The sequence below is a fragment of the Podarcis pityusensis genome, assembly GCF_964106645.2.
Source record: "Podarcis pityusensis genome assembly, chromosome: 5".
Lineage (NCBI taxonomy): Eukaryota > Metazoa > Chordata > Lepidosauria > Squamata > Lacertidae > Podarcis > Podarcis pityusensis.
In genome coordinates, this window is record NC_138032.1 from 96,827,428 (window position 1) to 96,843,338 (window position 15,911).

Consider the following 15,911-nt stretch of genomic DNA (forward strand, 5'->3'; position numbering starts at 1 on the left):
CCTCACAATGTGACATAGAGAAAGAGGGTAAGAAAAAGCCCTCCCTTGCTTCAAGAAGCGATAGCAGGTATGTGCATTTTCTGCTCTCCAATTTGCAGATGGTTTCTAAAAGAGGATCAAAATGTGCTCCCTTTCGTAATGGCCCTCTTAAGGAAGAAGACACACTTGTCAGACGAACAAAGCCTGATTTTTCTCAATGCCACCTCCAGTCATTCTGCTCAAGTAGTTGTTGTCGACCACTCAACCTTTTATTTTTTATTAACCTAGAAATGCAATAGAAAGCGTGATGCCAGGTCAGGCCAAATACAAAAGGTTTATTAACAAATAGGGATCACAGTGTTGTTCCTGAGTGTAACTAAATACTACAGTGACCAGGGCCGGATTTAGGTGTGATGAGGCCCGAAGCTACTGAAGGTAATGGGGCCCTTTATATGTCCAGCTGTCCTTTGTCAACAACAAATTGCCGCTGTTTTTTATGTTGAATATATGCTATATGGAAATGAGCAAACCAGTAATATTTGAGGGAGGAGGCTAGCAGGCGGGGCCCATGACTTGCATCACAGGAGCCTACACAACACAAAACACTGTTGCTGATATGTAGGTTTTATTTTATTTGTTTTTTATCTTATATTTTGGAAATGTACATCCAGGTTTTTTTTCCTTTAATTTTTTTGGGGGGCCCCCAAGAGAGTGGAGCCCTAAACTACTCGGATTGCACACTGCCACACAAAAGCAGGGCTGTCAGAGGGGAGAGACTGCCAGCTGTCGTGCTTTCACTGGCCCCAGGTGGCAATGGCTAGCGGCCATGCTGGGGGGGGCAGGCCAGGGTTGGCAGAGGCCTGTAGGTGGCGCTGTGCCAAAGGCCAACTCAAACCTGGCAATGGGAAAAGCTGCCCCTCTGCCCTGGGCAAGTGCCCACCTCTCTCCCCGTTCCTGTTTCTTGTATGTCATGTTTCACTGGATTGCAAGCTTTCAAGCAAGCAGTGCTTTTAATGGGCTTTTGATTTTGGTACAGTGTCTAGCATAAAATATTTAACCTGCGACACCATCATCATCATGAGCAAAATGCAACAAACACCATGTTAGCACAGCAAAGGAGCACATGCCAGCATGTTTCAGCCAATTGCCGCCAAATGCTTGGGCAAATATCTGGGACTGAATGATAACTAAGTTAATGCCAGATGAACAGTTTGGGCGAAGGAGTCCCAAGAACTCTTCCCGGGAGCCAGCTGTCTTGTCTCAAAAGGCACATTTTATTTTTGAGAGTATGAGTTGTAGGCGTGATGGGAAGTTCCCCCTACAAAATTTAAAAAACTGCATTTTCTATACTTTATAATAGACATCACTACAAAAAAATCACCATGCATTGAAAGAAACTGGAGAGTCAGATTTTTCTTTTCTTTCCAGAGCTTAACATTGCTAAGTTGAGCCTTAAATATTTCAGTGTGGCATTTTGAACTGACAAACATGGAAATGTGAAACCTGGATGGCAAGTAGCTCCTGATTACCCCTTGCTATGTCCTATGTTCAAAAAAGAAGCAGAAAAAAGAAATGAAAACAAGATGCTCCTCTAGAAGGTAATAGAATTACATAATCTTTGCTTTAAAAATTCATGCAAGATATCTCAGCCTGTCACAGGTAGAAGGTGTTTATGGCACATCTAGACAGATGCAAAAGAGTTTGCAGGCAGCAGAGGTTAGGCCTCAGCTCCCACCAGCTTTGCTCTGCTGCCTGCTTCCCAACACAATCACCAGAGAAAAAGTCCAGCAAGGGGATATCAAAAATTATTTTAACAGAAAGCCCAACTGTTTTTTGGGCTAAGCTAACCTTCTTTTGGGTATGTTAAGGGCAGTTTAAAATCACAGGCCTGGTATTTTGAACCATAACTCCCATTACCCCTAGCTAGCATAGCCAGTAGTCAGGAATGATGGGAGTTGTAGTCCAAAACATTTGACCAGCACCTGGCTGGGGGAGGCATAGGCGCTGGGTACCGCCCAATTTCGGGGGGTGGGGGTGGCGCACATGTCATGTGGTGGGAGGAGGTCGCAGCTGTGAGTAGACCCAGTGGGGCTGCAGGTACACTCAAGAGTCCCAGGTACTATAGAAGTCCTAGAAGGGTAGTGGGTGATGTGATGGGGGGAGATCCCCAGGAAAGACTGAAGTGTGGAAAAGCCACCCCTCCAACCCCAAATCCTGCTGGTGAAAGTTGGCCTATGCCCCACCCCCACAGACCTTCTCGCATACAGTGATGATCTCTCCGTTAACTTGCAAAGATGAAGGCATAGATCCATGTGAAAAATTTACACAGTTTTTGATCTTTCTCCCCAAATCACTGTGATTGGAGTGGAGGGGAAATCATTCACTGTGACTGAAAGCTAGATCTCAGCTTCTGGGTTCTTCCCCAACCAAACTGGCCTCTCTCCACGGTTGGGGGATGCATTTTTTCACAGGCAAAGGCACAGAGGCACTCAGAAACTGAAAAAGTCCCTGATCAGCCTTGAGACAACTTTTGAATAACACAATCTGACCTGGAAACATGAGAACCTTCCCTGATTCGACTTCCGGAGGCGGCGCCAGCGATTAATGGCGGATTTCCTCCACCGGAGGAAATCTCACTGCGAATTAAGGGTCGGATCCCGCTTTCGGCGTAGCGGGGGACCCCTAAAAATCACAGGCGGGAGAAGCCTGTGAGCCTGGGACCCAGCGGGCACATTTGGCGCCCCCCCAACCCGGTAGGAAGCCCAGCAACGGGCTTTGAAGCGGAGCGGGGAGAGCGCTGTGCTGTGGGCTGTCTGCTCGTTCGTGGTGTGAAACCGCAAGCTGTTGATTGGAGAGCGCTGCCTTTCTTCCTTAAAATCCGGACTTGAAAATCAACGATCCGTGAGTAGGATACAATTTAAACTGGAACTGTATAAAATTGGAATCTGGCCGAAAACGGAAAGAGGCTTAAAAAGGAAGTCAGCCTCTTTATTTGTAGATAAAATAAAGCATTGAACTTGAAAGCGGAAGCAATTGGAAAGTACGTTTTAGCGGATTCTAATCCAATCATCTAACCTGGACTTTTCCCCTCTCAAATTGAGGGAAAAGGGGGAAAATTGTGGATGTGATTTCTTCATAAAGGGTGGAAAAGGAGGGATTGAACCACCACTCAACTCCCTGGGAAAGGATCTCCAGATCTCAGGAAAGAAAGAGAGGTACTGTCTTGCAATATATTTTGACAGCTAGTCCAGCACAAGAAATAAAAGTTTGGACAATTTATGTGAATATATTTCTCCTGGTCTTAAGTTAAAAATTTTGAATAGACTGCTTCTGTTCTGAAAAAACTAGGGGGGCTTGGGAAAAAAAGGAATTAAAGTATCCAAGAACTTTTATGACTGTTACAGTGTCCCCCTAGTGGAACTTGGAACTGTTACAATTTGTTACAATTGAAACTGTAGCAGACTTGAGGAGTTCTCACACTGCTTGGCTAGGAAATTTCCACTGTTTAACTTCAAATACGTGACTGACCTTGGAGTTATCTAAGGAATGGCAGAGGGGAAAGAGAAGGCGGATGCTTCGACTACAAGATCGGGGAGGCCCCTTCGCACAGAAGAAGGATTACAAAGGAGATCTTCGGCCTCAGGCCCTTCTGGAACCTCAACAATAGCCTCATCGGCACAATCAAAGGTAAAAAGTACGACAAGTGAAGAAGCCTTTGCTCATGTTTTGGCCAAAGTTAATGAATCTCTGAATAAAATAAGTCAACAAGTAGCAGAGGCTTCTGAGAAGATTGACCAAAATACATTAAGTATCAATCAGAATACAGCAAGTATTAACCAGAATACAGCAAGTACTAATCAGAATACAGTAAGTATAAATAATTTGGGCCAAAAAGTAAATACTAACACAGAGACTATCCAGAAATTATTAGAGGAATCGGCCTCAATTTGCCAGATTGCTGAAGAGGCTAAAGAAATTGCTACAACTTCTGCTACGGAAGTTAAAGAGGTTCAAGAGGAATTACCAACACTGCATAAACAATTGGAAGACCACAAACTAACTCTGTCTATGATAGATTTGAAGGAGAAGCAAGTGAATCTTCGGGTCAGATCGGTACCTGAGGCGGAAAAGGACAATCTAGCCGAATTTCTCACGCAGGAATTTTTGGACTTTTGGGATCCAGAATTGGTAAAAGACAGTTTCAGAATAGTAAATGCCTTCAGACTTGGGAGAAGAGGAGAGAAGAAGGTGAGAGACTGTCTGATTACTTTTCGAACAAAAGAAGAGAGAGATAAGATTTTGGGCCTACATTTTAAGAAGGCACTGGAAATCCATCGGACAAGGGTGGAAATATTCAAAGATATTCCGAAATATCTTCTGGATCTCAGATCAAAATATAAAGACTTGGTTATCCTGCTGAGAAGGAACAATATCAATTTCAGGTGGGAACTTCCTCAAGGCCTGTCTTTTAGCTACAAAGGAAAGAAGAGGAAAATAAGATCAGAAGACGACAAAGACAAATTTTGTAGAGACCACGGAGAAGACCTACAAAAAGAACTATCTCCGGAACCAAAAGACCTTTCGAAAGAAGGGATACCACCGACGGATGAGGAACAGGCACTAGGTGCAGTAGGAGGAGAATTAAAACAATAACATCATGGCCCTGCAACTTCTAACATGGAACTGTCGGGGTTTGAATTCCCCTCAGAAGAGGAAGTCAGTATTTCATATATTAAAAAAGGAACAATTGGACCTAATTTGTTTACAAGAAACACACATAACAAGATTACACAGGAAATTGTTGATAAATAAAAGACTTGGTCAGGAATTTATTTCGTCAGATAAAGTTAAAAAGAGAGGGGTTGTGATTTACGCAAAAGACAATTTATCACCAAAATTTGTTTTTAAGGATGACCAAGGAAGATTTGTGGGAATTGAAATTCAAACGCAAGGAGAAAAAATTTTGATTGTAGGAGTTTACGCACCAAATGATGGGAAATCTGATTTTTTTAAGAAGTTGCATGAGACCTTGATGGACCATATGGATTACAACATGATTTTGATGGGAGATATGAATGGAGTGGTATCTACTTATATGGACAAGGCACAAAGACAGGTAGTCACCAAAGATGGTAAACTACCGAAAACTTTTTTTGACATGACAGACAACTTGGACTTAGTGGATATTTGGAGAATTAGAAACCCCTTGGCAAAAGAGGGAACTTTCTTTTCTGAAGCCAAAATGACTTGGACAAGAATTGACCAAATTTGGATAACTAGAGGAATGGCACCAAAGACAAGAAAGGTGGAAATCTGCCCGAAAATTTGCTCCGACCATAATGCTGTTAAGATTGAAATGAGACTAACACCAACTGGCTCCTTTAGATGGAAGATGAATGACACCTTATTCAGAGATGAAGAATTTCTTAAGAAGGCCCAAAAAACTCTAAGAGATTACTTCGAGATAAATCTCAGTTCCAACGTGGAGAAAAGAGTAATCTGGGACGCAAGTAAAGCGGTTATGAGAGGGTTCCTAATACAACAGAATGCGATAAAGAAAAAAACTCAAAATGAAAAGAAGGATAAAATTATGAATAAAATGAATGAATGTGAAAAAAGACTGCGAGTAAATCCCAAATCTCAAGAGATTCTGAGAGAGTTAAAGTTACATCAGGTACAATATATGAAAATAATGAATCAAGAAATAGAATGGAAGATTAAACAAATGAGACAAAAGACTTTTGAATCGGCTAATAAATGTGGTAAATTGTTGGCATGGCAAATGAAAAAGAGACAAAAATTAAATACGATTACGAATCTAGAAGTGGAAGGAAGGAATATACAGAACCCTGTAGAGATTAGAAGTTGTTTCCAGAAGTATTTTAAAAGACTATATACTCAAGGGCCAGTGAAAGAAACAGATTTAGACCAATTTTTGAAAACAAATGGATTACAAAAAATATCTCAAGAAAAGAGACTAATTTTGAACGACAGAATAACTGAACAGGAAATAGAAGGTGCCATTCAAAATATGCAACTGGGTAAATCTCCAGGACCAGACGGCTTGACCTCTAGATACTATAGATCTTTAAAAGAATGGTTAATCCAACCATTGGAAGAGGTCTGTAACGAAATTATGGAGGGGAAGAGGGCACCAGAGTCGTGGAAAGAAGCGTACATTACACTTGTACCAAAAACAGAGACTGAAAAGACACAACTTAAGAACTACCGCCCTATATCATTACTTAATGTGGATTATAAAATTTTTGCAGATATTTTGGCGAAGAGATTTAAGAAAGTGCTGTTGGAAGAGATTCATAAAGACCAAGCGGGCTTTCTCCCAGGAAGACATTTGTCTGATAATTTGAGGAATATAATCGATATCCTGGAAAAACTAGAAGTGAATATTAACACTAAAGCAGTGTTGATATTTGTAGACGCGGAGAAAGCCTTTGACAATATTTCTTGGAATTTTATGAAGAAGAACCTTCAGGGTATGGGGGTAGGCCAAGGTTTTGAGAATGGTATAAGTGCAATTTATTCAGAACAAAAATCTAAACTAATTGTAAATAATGTTGTTACGGAAGAACTTAAAATTGAAAAAGGGACACGACAAGGTTGCCCAATTTCCCCACTTCTTTTTATATCGGTCCTGGAGGTTCTGCTGAATATGATCAGAAGGGACCAGATGGTTAAAGGTATACAGGTCGGAAATAAACAATATAAATTGAGAGCATTTGCAGATGACTTAGTATTGACGTTACAGGAGCCAGAATCTAGTACAAAAAGGGTTTTAGAACTGATTCAAGAATTTGGTCAAGTGGCAGGATTTAAATTGAACAAATCAAAAACTAAGGTTTTAGAGAAAAATTTAACACCGTTTGAAAGAGAGAGGTTTCAGAATGAGACAGGTTTAACAGTGGTCAAGAAAGTTAAATACCTGGGGATTAACATGACAGCAAAAAATGGGAATTTATTTAAGGATAATTATGAAAAATGTTGGTTAGAAGTGAAAAAAGATTTAGAAATTTTGTCAAATTTGAAGCTTTCACTGTTAGGCCGTATTGCTGCGATAAAGATGAATGTATTGCCTAGAATGTTGTTCTTGTTTCAAACTTTGCAGATCGTGGACAAAATGGATTGTTTCAAGAGGTGGCAGAAAGATATCTCTAAATTTGTCTGGCAGGGCAAGAAGCCTAGAATAAAATTTAAAATACTAACAGATGCAAAGGAAAGAGGTGGATTTGCCCTGCCAGACCTTAAACTTTATTATGAATCAGCAGCCTTTTGCTGGTTGAAAGAATGGCTACTTCTTGAAAACACTAACATTTTGGACTTGGAAGGTTTCAATAATGTATTTGGATGGCATGCATATCTATGGTATGATAAGGTCAAAGCACATAAAGCATTTAAAAACCACATTGTCAGGAAAGCGCTATTCAATGTTTGGTTAAGATATAAGGATTTGTTAGAAAACAAAACCCCAAGGTGGCTGTCACCGATGGAAGCGAAAGCCTTGAAAAAGGTCAATATGGAGGTCAAATGGCCGAAATATTGGGAAATCTTGGAACAAGACGGAGATAGACTGAAATTGCAGAGTTTTGAAAAACTAAAAAACAAAGTGCGAGACTGGCTTCATTATTATCAGATAATGGAGGCATTTAAATTGGACAGGAAAATTGGCTTCCAGGTGGAAAGATCCAAACTAGAAACAGAATTGTTAGAACCCAAAACTAAGAATTTGTCAAGAATGTATAACTTGCTGCTGAAATGGAATACTCAAGATGAAACGGTAAAATCGGCTATGATTAAATGGGCACAGGACGTTGGACATGACATTATGTTTGCTGACTGGGAACAGTTATGGACCACAGGTATGAAATTTACGGCATGTAATGCCTTAAGAGAGAATATTATGAAAATGATATACAGGTGGTACATAACCCCAGTCAAGCTTGCGAAAATCTATCACTTGCCCGATAACAAATGTTGGAAATGTAAAGAAACTGAAGGTACATTTTTTCACCTTTGGTGGACGTGCCCAAAGATTAAGGCTTTCTGGGAAAAGATATATAATGAATTAAAAAAGGTATTTAAGTATACCTTTCCTAAGAAACCAGAGGCCTTTCTCCTGGGCATAGTGGGCCAAATGGTGTTAAAAAAGGATAGAACTTTCTTTATGTATGCGACAACAGCAGCAAGAATACTCATCGCAAAGTATTGGAAGACACAAGAACTTCCCACGCTGGAGGAATGGCAGATGAAACTCATGGACTATATGGAATTGGCGGAAATGACTGGCAGAATCCGCAACCAGGGAGAAGAGTTGATGGAGGAAGACTGGAAGAAATTTAAAGACTATCTTCAGAAACACTGCAAAATTAAGGAATGTTAGAGCGATGTTGGATTGAAAATAAGTGGTTTCCAGCTGTACAGGTTAAAGTTAAGGACAGATTAAGACTAAAGATCATGATTAAAGATGTTTAAAGAAATGGAAATTTGATAATAAAAGGGAAAAATTTAAAGGTATATGACATTAAGAATAAGGATTAGGTTTAAAAAAGTTGAAGTTATATATTTTAACATTTTATTAAATTAAAGATTGGGTTTAAAAAGTGGAAAAGAAACTGCTGGACAAATAATGTGGATTGGAATACAAAAGAGGGAGGTATGAGGAAGTCCAGAAAATAAGTAATGTAAAATTGGGAATAGAAAAGAGAGTTTGTTTTTAATTGTTACGTTTTGTGTTTTTATTGTTAAATTTTGTATTGGTTTTTTTTGTGTGTGTTGTTTTTCTTTCTTCTGTGTTCAAAACCTTAATAAAAAATTATTATTTTTTTAAAAAAAGAGAACCTTCCCTGATTCATCCCAATTTGCCTTGTGATTTGGAGTGCCCACAAAATCAGTACCAACCCCTAATATATGTATAAAACCAGGACAGAACAGAAAACAACATGCCACAGCCTATTAACATGCCGGTTATGGAAAATATTCATGACTCAATAGTGCATACAATTGGATTGACTCTAAAGCTACAGAGAGAAAAGCATTTTGAAATTTACATTTGGATTATCTGCACTTAGACAAATTCTCTTTGCAGCAATATTTCTGTCAGAAACAAATGGGGGAGAAGCTGATGCTATTGTCATATTGCCATGAAATCTAAGTAGAGCTTTTGCTAAGTGAAACCTAATGCACATTACTTTCTATGTCACACACACACACACACACACACACACACACACACACACACACAGAGCTGAATGGGAAAGATGACTTGCAAATTTATTTCCAACAAAATAGACCTGGAATGTGTCCCAGAGCTCAGCACATGCAAGATGACTAATGATGTAGCACTCCTAACAGATACTATTAGTTTTGAAAGCCACCTACAGCGCTGGTAGCTTCAAACAGCTTGTGATATACATAACAAGACACACAGACGTGAATTAGATTCACTAAGGCATTCCCTATAAACAGAAACACAGGATGAACCTTTACATATAATTTATCCATTACTTCTGTTACGGAAATTATGGGGGGCGGGGCACATCTTTAAAGTTAAATGTTACGAATATTATGCCTGAATGTATCCTTTCAAAAAATAATATAAAATCAACCCCTTTCCCAGTTTCCTCCATTCCAAAGCTATTTTCCCCTTGAAAAAGGACTCCAGGAAGTTCCCAGAGGTGACAGTCGCTGGGCTCATTGTTAGCCAAAGGAAGCCAAATCTCATTACCTGACTCGCCTCAGGCTCCAGACATGCAAAGGAACTTCTATTGTACTTTTGGGTGGTGGGTACTTAAGACATATTTGTCCATGCTAATCTTATACCTGAGTCTTGCCCTGCCATATCTGCTTATGCTAATCTCGTACCAAGGACTTGTCTGGACATGTTTGCCAAGGTTAAACTAGTGTAACGCCTATCTACCCCTCCCCTTTTGTGACATATCAGTGATGTAGTAATGATGTAGCAATGACGCTGTACGAACTATTCTGGGATACGGTGGGAAAGTTTTAAAAGTCTTTGTCACCCCATCCTCAGCGTTCATAATTCCTCTTTGAACCTGTTGCGTAATAAACTGATCTACAGTATTTGCTCCAGTTGGTGGCTGGACTCCTTCTTTATTCCGCAGGGACCCGCGGGCTCTGCCCAATGATCTGGGTGACTGAGCAGCTTCACACTTAGATTTTTCCGCAACACTTCCCTCACAGGACTCTCAGATTAGATAGCATGAATTTATGGTATTCATTGATGGGTTGGGATGCACAAGATGGGTTGAGGTCTCAAAAGCAGTCACATGCTGCCAGAATAACATAGGAACTGGGCAAGTATCTCCACATAAGGAATTCCTCTAAGCGTTCACCAGCCTGGAGTGGACATCTTATTCCTGAAGGAGAAGGTTGTCCTATACATTTCTATGAGCTTTGTATGATCTAACAGACGGCAGGGCTGCATTGAATATTCAATACTCACTTTGGAAATAGGACATTTAAGCACACAGAAAAATCACCAAAAATTAGCAACAGGAATTCATAGTCCGCCAAATATTTGCAGTTCCAATGCTACTTGACATTAATTTTGTTCCCCTGGCTGTGGCTGCAGTGCGGTGAGGGCAGAGGCACAGAACTGCCCTCCCCCTGCCCCTGGCATCATTGCAGTTTGCCGAGACAGGACTGGAGCAGGGGGTCAGCAGGGGCAGGGGCTAGGTGGGTGCCTTGGTTCCTCATCCTCCTGGGAAGAAAGGGCCACACGGAGTGCTACAGGGCTCTGTCCTGGAACCATTGTTGTTCAATGTCTTTATAAACGACTTGGATGAAGGAATTGAGGGGATGTCCCCACTAAATGCTAGAAATTGGGAAATGGAGTATTGAAGTGAAGACTGGAGACCAGGCTAAGCTTTCTTTCCAAGCCAGGGCTTCACCTTGGATAGAGGCATGAACATAACAAAAAGGTGTTGATGGCCCATCTAAGAGGAATCTTGGGTCTGGGCAGACAGAGGTTGCCAGGGTAACTGGGAGTGAGGGGACAGGAAAAGAGCATCTTTAGCAAGGTGTGCTGGGAAGAAGAAGCAGAAGAACAAAGAATGAGATCCTTCTTGGGCACGCTTGGATTCCAGGGCTGCACTGCTGTGGGGAACAAGCCCCTCTTGAGATGACCATGCTGTAAGATCAGGACTCCCTCCATACAGACTGAAGGTGAAAATTGGTGAATAAATCATATTTTGTAAAGCTACAACAGGGTGATGGCCTGGGACTCAGGCTCGGACTCGGAGCCAGAGGAGTCTCAGTCCACACTGGATCCTTTGCCTCAGGTGGCAGCTAAACCTAGTCTGGGGCCTGATTCTGAAGAGCCCCAGTCTGCACAGGTTCCTCTGCAACAACACCAGCTGGGCTGAGTCAGGGGCCTGAGCCTGTACTGGCTCCAGATGCGGGGATGACCTTGTTGTCTCCAGCTGGGCAATCACTTACAGCTGCTCCAGTACCAGTTGGGTCAGGAGAGGCTGAGGCGGCCTCTGGGTCTAGTAACCCACCGACATCTCCCAAGCTGCAGAGGCTGAGGTCTGAGAGAAGGAGAGACCTGAGTACTCGCAGGAGGAGTGCTCGCCTTCGGGCAAGACAGGGAGGTGAGTCACTGGGGGATCAGGACCGGCCGTTACCCCGGCAGAGAGAAAAGGCTGCTGGACCCTGCCTCTGGTTGCGGGAGCAACATTGCTGTTTGCCAGAACCTGCCTGTGATCCTGTGCCTGACCTTGCCTGGTTTCCTGCCTTGGCCCTGTCGGACTGACTGCTAGCGGAACCCTTAGATTCAGGACCGGACCTGGGGTTACCCCCAGGCCCAGCACAGACAGTCTCCACTGTGTCTTCAATTCTCCAAAGGAGCAAAAACCCTGGATGAGTGCCTGGGAACTCCTGTAATCTTGGTCCCACTCAGCAGAGTGTGGGGGCAGTGCCCAACTTTTGTAACAATATAAATTCTAAAAATCTGGTCTTTGGTGGTGGTGTGGTGTGGGGGAAGTAAAATAATAATAATAATGCACATTTGCATTTGAAAATAAAAGTTCCAAACTTGCAATGTCACTTTTCAGGAAAGTGAAACTAGCAAATATTTCACCCAAGCTGTTTAAGAAGCTCTGTCCTTTATTATTGTTAATGCACCAGCAAAGGTAGCCAACAGTGAAAAGAGGCATCTTTTGAAGGTTGTGCTGACTACATTAGAAGCAAGCATTAATTCTTTGCACTGCTGCATATTACAATAAAGCCAATTGGTTTCAGGTTGTGTTAGAAATGATGCAATATAAATGCAAGTTGTACAAAAGAGATTCAGCTTTATGCCTCATAAAGCAGACAGAATGGAAAATCAATATATCTTTATGCAAGTGATAGAGTTTAGAATTAATCACTGTACTTGGGTAAAGTAGCAGACCATTTTCCTAAGCAGAAAGAAGTCAGAGTAAGAAGGGCAAAGTAATTAACACTGAACAGGTATGGAGTGAGAGCCGAGTGGATGATTTTGCAGTTCATGACAGGTTGCTTTGGTGCCAGAAGTACAGCTGTCAGCAATCAAAAAATTAGTTTTCATAGAAAACTTTGGTTCAGGGGGAAATGGTTTATAATTTGAGCAAAAATGTTCAATTTAAAACTTGGTAGCTGGAGCATAAGAAATTTATTCTAAAGTTATGATTATTTATATTTTTAAAAAAATCCTTCACTGGGATTGTAAGCCAGGTTGCCATCTGTTGCCAACAATGTTATTTCAAGCTTTGTACTCATAGAATCATAGAACTGTAGAATTGGAAGGGACCCTGGGGATCATCTAGTCCAACCCGCTGCAATGCAGGAATACAGTGGTACCTCGGGTTAAGAACTTAATTCGTTCTGGAGGTCTGTTCTTAACCTGAAACTGTTCTTAACCTGAAGCACCACTTTAGCTAATGGGGCCTCCTGCTGCCACTGCGCCGCCGGAGCACGATTTCTGTTCTCATCCTGAAGCAAAGTTCTTAACCCAAGATACTATTTCTGGATTAGCAGAGTCTGTAACCTGAAGCGTATGTAACCCGAGGTACCACTGTATGCAGCTGCCCCAAACGGAGATCTAACCTGCAACCTTTATGTTTCAGCACCAATGCTCTAACCAACTGAGCTATAGACAGTAAGTTCATTCTCTTGTGGCCTTAACTGTATAGTCATTTCCATTGATTGGCTGTATACTACTTATTTATCTTACTAGTAATGCTAAATGAGAGGATTGTGTAGTGAAACTGGCTTTTTCCCAAACTGATGGGTTATTTATTTATTTATTTATTTGCTTCCTTGCTAATCATAAGAAATAATCTTTGGTGCACCCCTAACAATATAACGTGCTAATTGTCCCAAAAAAACATGTGTTTTCAAGTGCCACTCCCTGTTTTGCTGCTGCTACTTTTAAAAATGTTTTGCACTATACTGCCCTGGAATCTTGGGATGAAGGGCGGTATACAAATTTAATAAATAATCAGATAGCTAATACTGCAAATCTGGGAGAGGTTCAGAAAAGGACAACCAAAATGATCGTGCAACTCCTTTGTGGGTATTTGGGGCTTTTCAGAGAAAAGTCGTGTAAGATGGGACCTGACAGAGGTGTTAAATTCTACAAAACTTTGAAGCTCAATGTTAGAAGACTCGGGAGGACAGATGAAAGGAAGTACTTAATCATAGAATCATATAATTCTAGAGTTGAAAGTCTTCTAGTCCAACCCCTGCAATGCAGGAATCTCAGCTAAAACATCCATGACAGATGTCCATCCAACCTCTGCTTAAAACCCTCCAAGGAGAGTCCACCACCTCCCGAGGGAGAATGTCCCACTGTCAAAGAGCTCTTGCTCTCAGAACGGTCTTCTTCCAGTTGTGTAGTCTGAATCTCCTTTCTTGTAACTTGATTCCATTGGTTTGGTCCTACTCCGGATCAGGAGAAGACAAGCTTGCTCCATCTTCTTCACAGCATAGCTAGTTCACGGCCTGTTGAAGGATGATGCCCATCAACAGACTAACTAATGATGGAATTCACTGCCGTGGAAATGGTGACATATGCCAACTCAGATGGCTCTAAATGGGATTAGACCAATTCACAGAGAAGCAGCTTATCAGTGGCCTACTGTATATGATGGCTATGTTCTGTCTCCATTGTCGGAGGCGCCACTTCCTGGAAGTCACAAGCAAGGAGAATGCTGCTGCCCTCAGGTCCTGTTCGGTCACTATGTGACCAGAATTCTGGACCAGATGGGCCTTGGGTCTGAGTCAGCAGGGCTCCCCTCACCTTCTTACGAAAGCACAGCATGCAGAAGCTCACAGCTTCTAAATGAGCTATTCCTCTGTGTTAGCTTTTCCGATAATGAATAGCATTTAGCACCATTTTGACTTAATTACCCAAGCACTTGCAAACATTTATTAATTTAAGCTTTTTATTATTAATTGTGATGCACAATAACAAAAGGACTTATTACAGTAGAAAGGAAACAAACCATTAATGACCCACAATATATAAAGATGTAATTCCAAAATGATTACTGTTTGCTTGCATCCTTTGGGAAGTGTCAGAAGAGATTGGTATATATACTGTAGACTATTTGCTGAAGGTTGTCAGGTGGGAGAGTTTTAACCCTTTCCTAGTCCTCCTGTCTGGCTTCTCTGTTCCTCCTCCCCATTCCCCGATTCACAGGTCATCGAGTGGCAGGGTGACTCTTGGGCCTCAGTGCTTTGCTTCCAAAAGCCAAACACTCTGTGCCCAAAGAGGAGCATGAACTGCACCACCAGCACTACCCCCCAGAAAATGAAAGCTGCATTTGCCTTGGGAAGTGGGGAAAGAAGCAAAGTTCTGCAGTTCCCCCTTTCTTTTTCTCCTTCCCGTAACAGAGCTTCCAGTTTGCAGGTGAAGCGTAGCTATCTTCAGGAAGGGGAGGGGGACGGTAGGACAGACAATATTCTTCCCACATACCATCCTTTGCAGGGCCCAATCTACTCAGTGTCTGGCAGTGGGCAGATTTGTTCCACCTAAAACCTTATAATAATCCACATCACAAATTTAAAGCACATTCAACATACTTGACCTCTCCCAAAGAATACTGGGAACTGTAGTTTGTTAAAGGTACTGGGGATTATAGCTGTGAGAAAGAAACTCCAGCTCCCAGTATTCTTTGGGGAAGCCATGTGCTTTAACTGTGTGTTGGCTGCACATTATGGTATGGCTCTGCCCCTTATCCTTAATGCAACATTGTCCTTTCCCCCATAGAAACAAATAACAGCAGCCAATTATATGGGCAAAAATGCCCCTGGTGATCCCAGTGTTCTGGCCTCCTTTCCACTTCAGTGGCAGCTTTCTTTCTTGGTTTTTGCTCCCCAGAACTTCAGTGGGAGCCACTGAGAAGAGAGTCAACCCCAAAACTTCTTGACTCCATCATAGACATGATTTCTTTCTCAGGCTTCTTCCATCTGATAGGATGCTGGGAGAGTGAGGTGGAACATTGAGAGCTGGCTTTGAGAGAAATGAAGACACCAAGCAATTCTCTAAATCACACAAGCAAAATACCCACTGTATGTTGGCAGTACCTTTGTTTTCGATTACAATCCTATTATAAAGACGGGCATTATTCAGAGAGCTGTTTACCAATCCGATTATTTTCCTCTTCTGAAGTGAACCATGGATTACCTCACATTTAACACTGCAAAAGTAAACAAGGGCTGTAAACAGAAAGACAAAATGACAAGAGATACCTGATGCTTGAGAGCCAACCTAGGCATTACATGGTGGGGAGAGAGAGTTGTAGGGAGGGGTTCGTGTTAAAATAAAAATAACTGTGGGAAGCAGGAATTGGGAGTGGAGGAAAGGAAGCAAAGGAGAGTTGCTTAAAGAGGGGACACCTCTATTTTCAGAGATAGGACAGAGGCACAAAGCT

At 41.8% G+C, this 15,911-nt stretch overlaps 1 long non-coding RNA gene across 2 annotated transcripts; it reads left to right on the forward strand.

Annotated features, from left to right (window-relative positions):
- The first annotated feature begins 11 nt into the window (after nucleotides 1–11).
- LOC308477293 lies at nucleotides 12–15,611 on the forward strand. 2 transcript variants are annotated; one of them, XR_013986454.1, is made up of 3 exons: nucleotides 12–67; nucleotides 1,445–1,577; nucleotides 15,437–15,611. It is a non-coding gene; the product is annotated as an uncharacterized lncRNA (long non-coding RNA). The 2 variants fall into 2 exon arrangements; XR_013986455.1 differs by having other exon boundaries at nucleotides 27–67; nucleotides 1,408–1,577.
- Nucleotides 15,612–15,911: the final 300 nt, after the last annotated feature.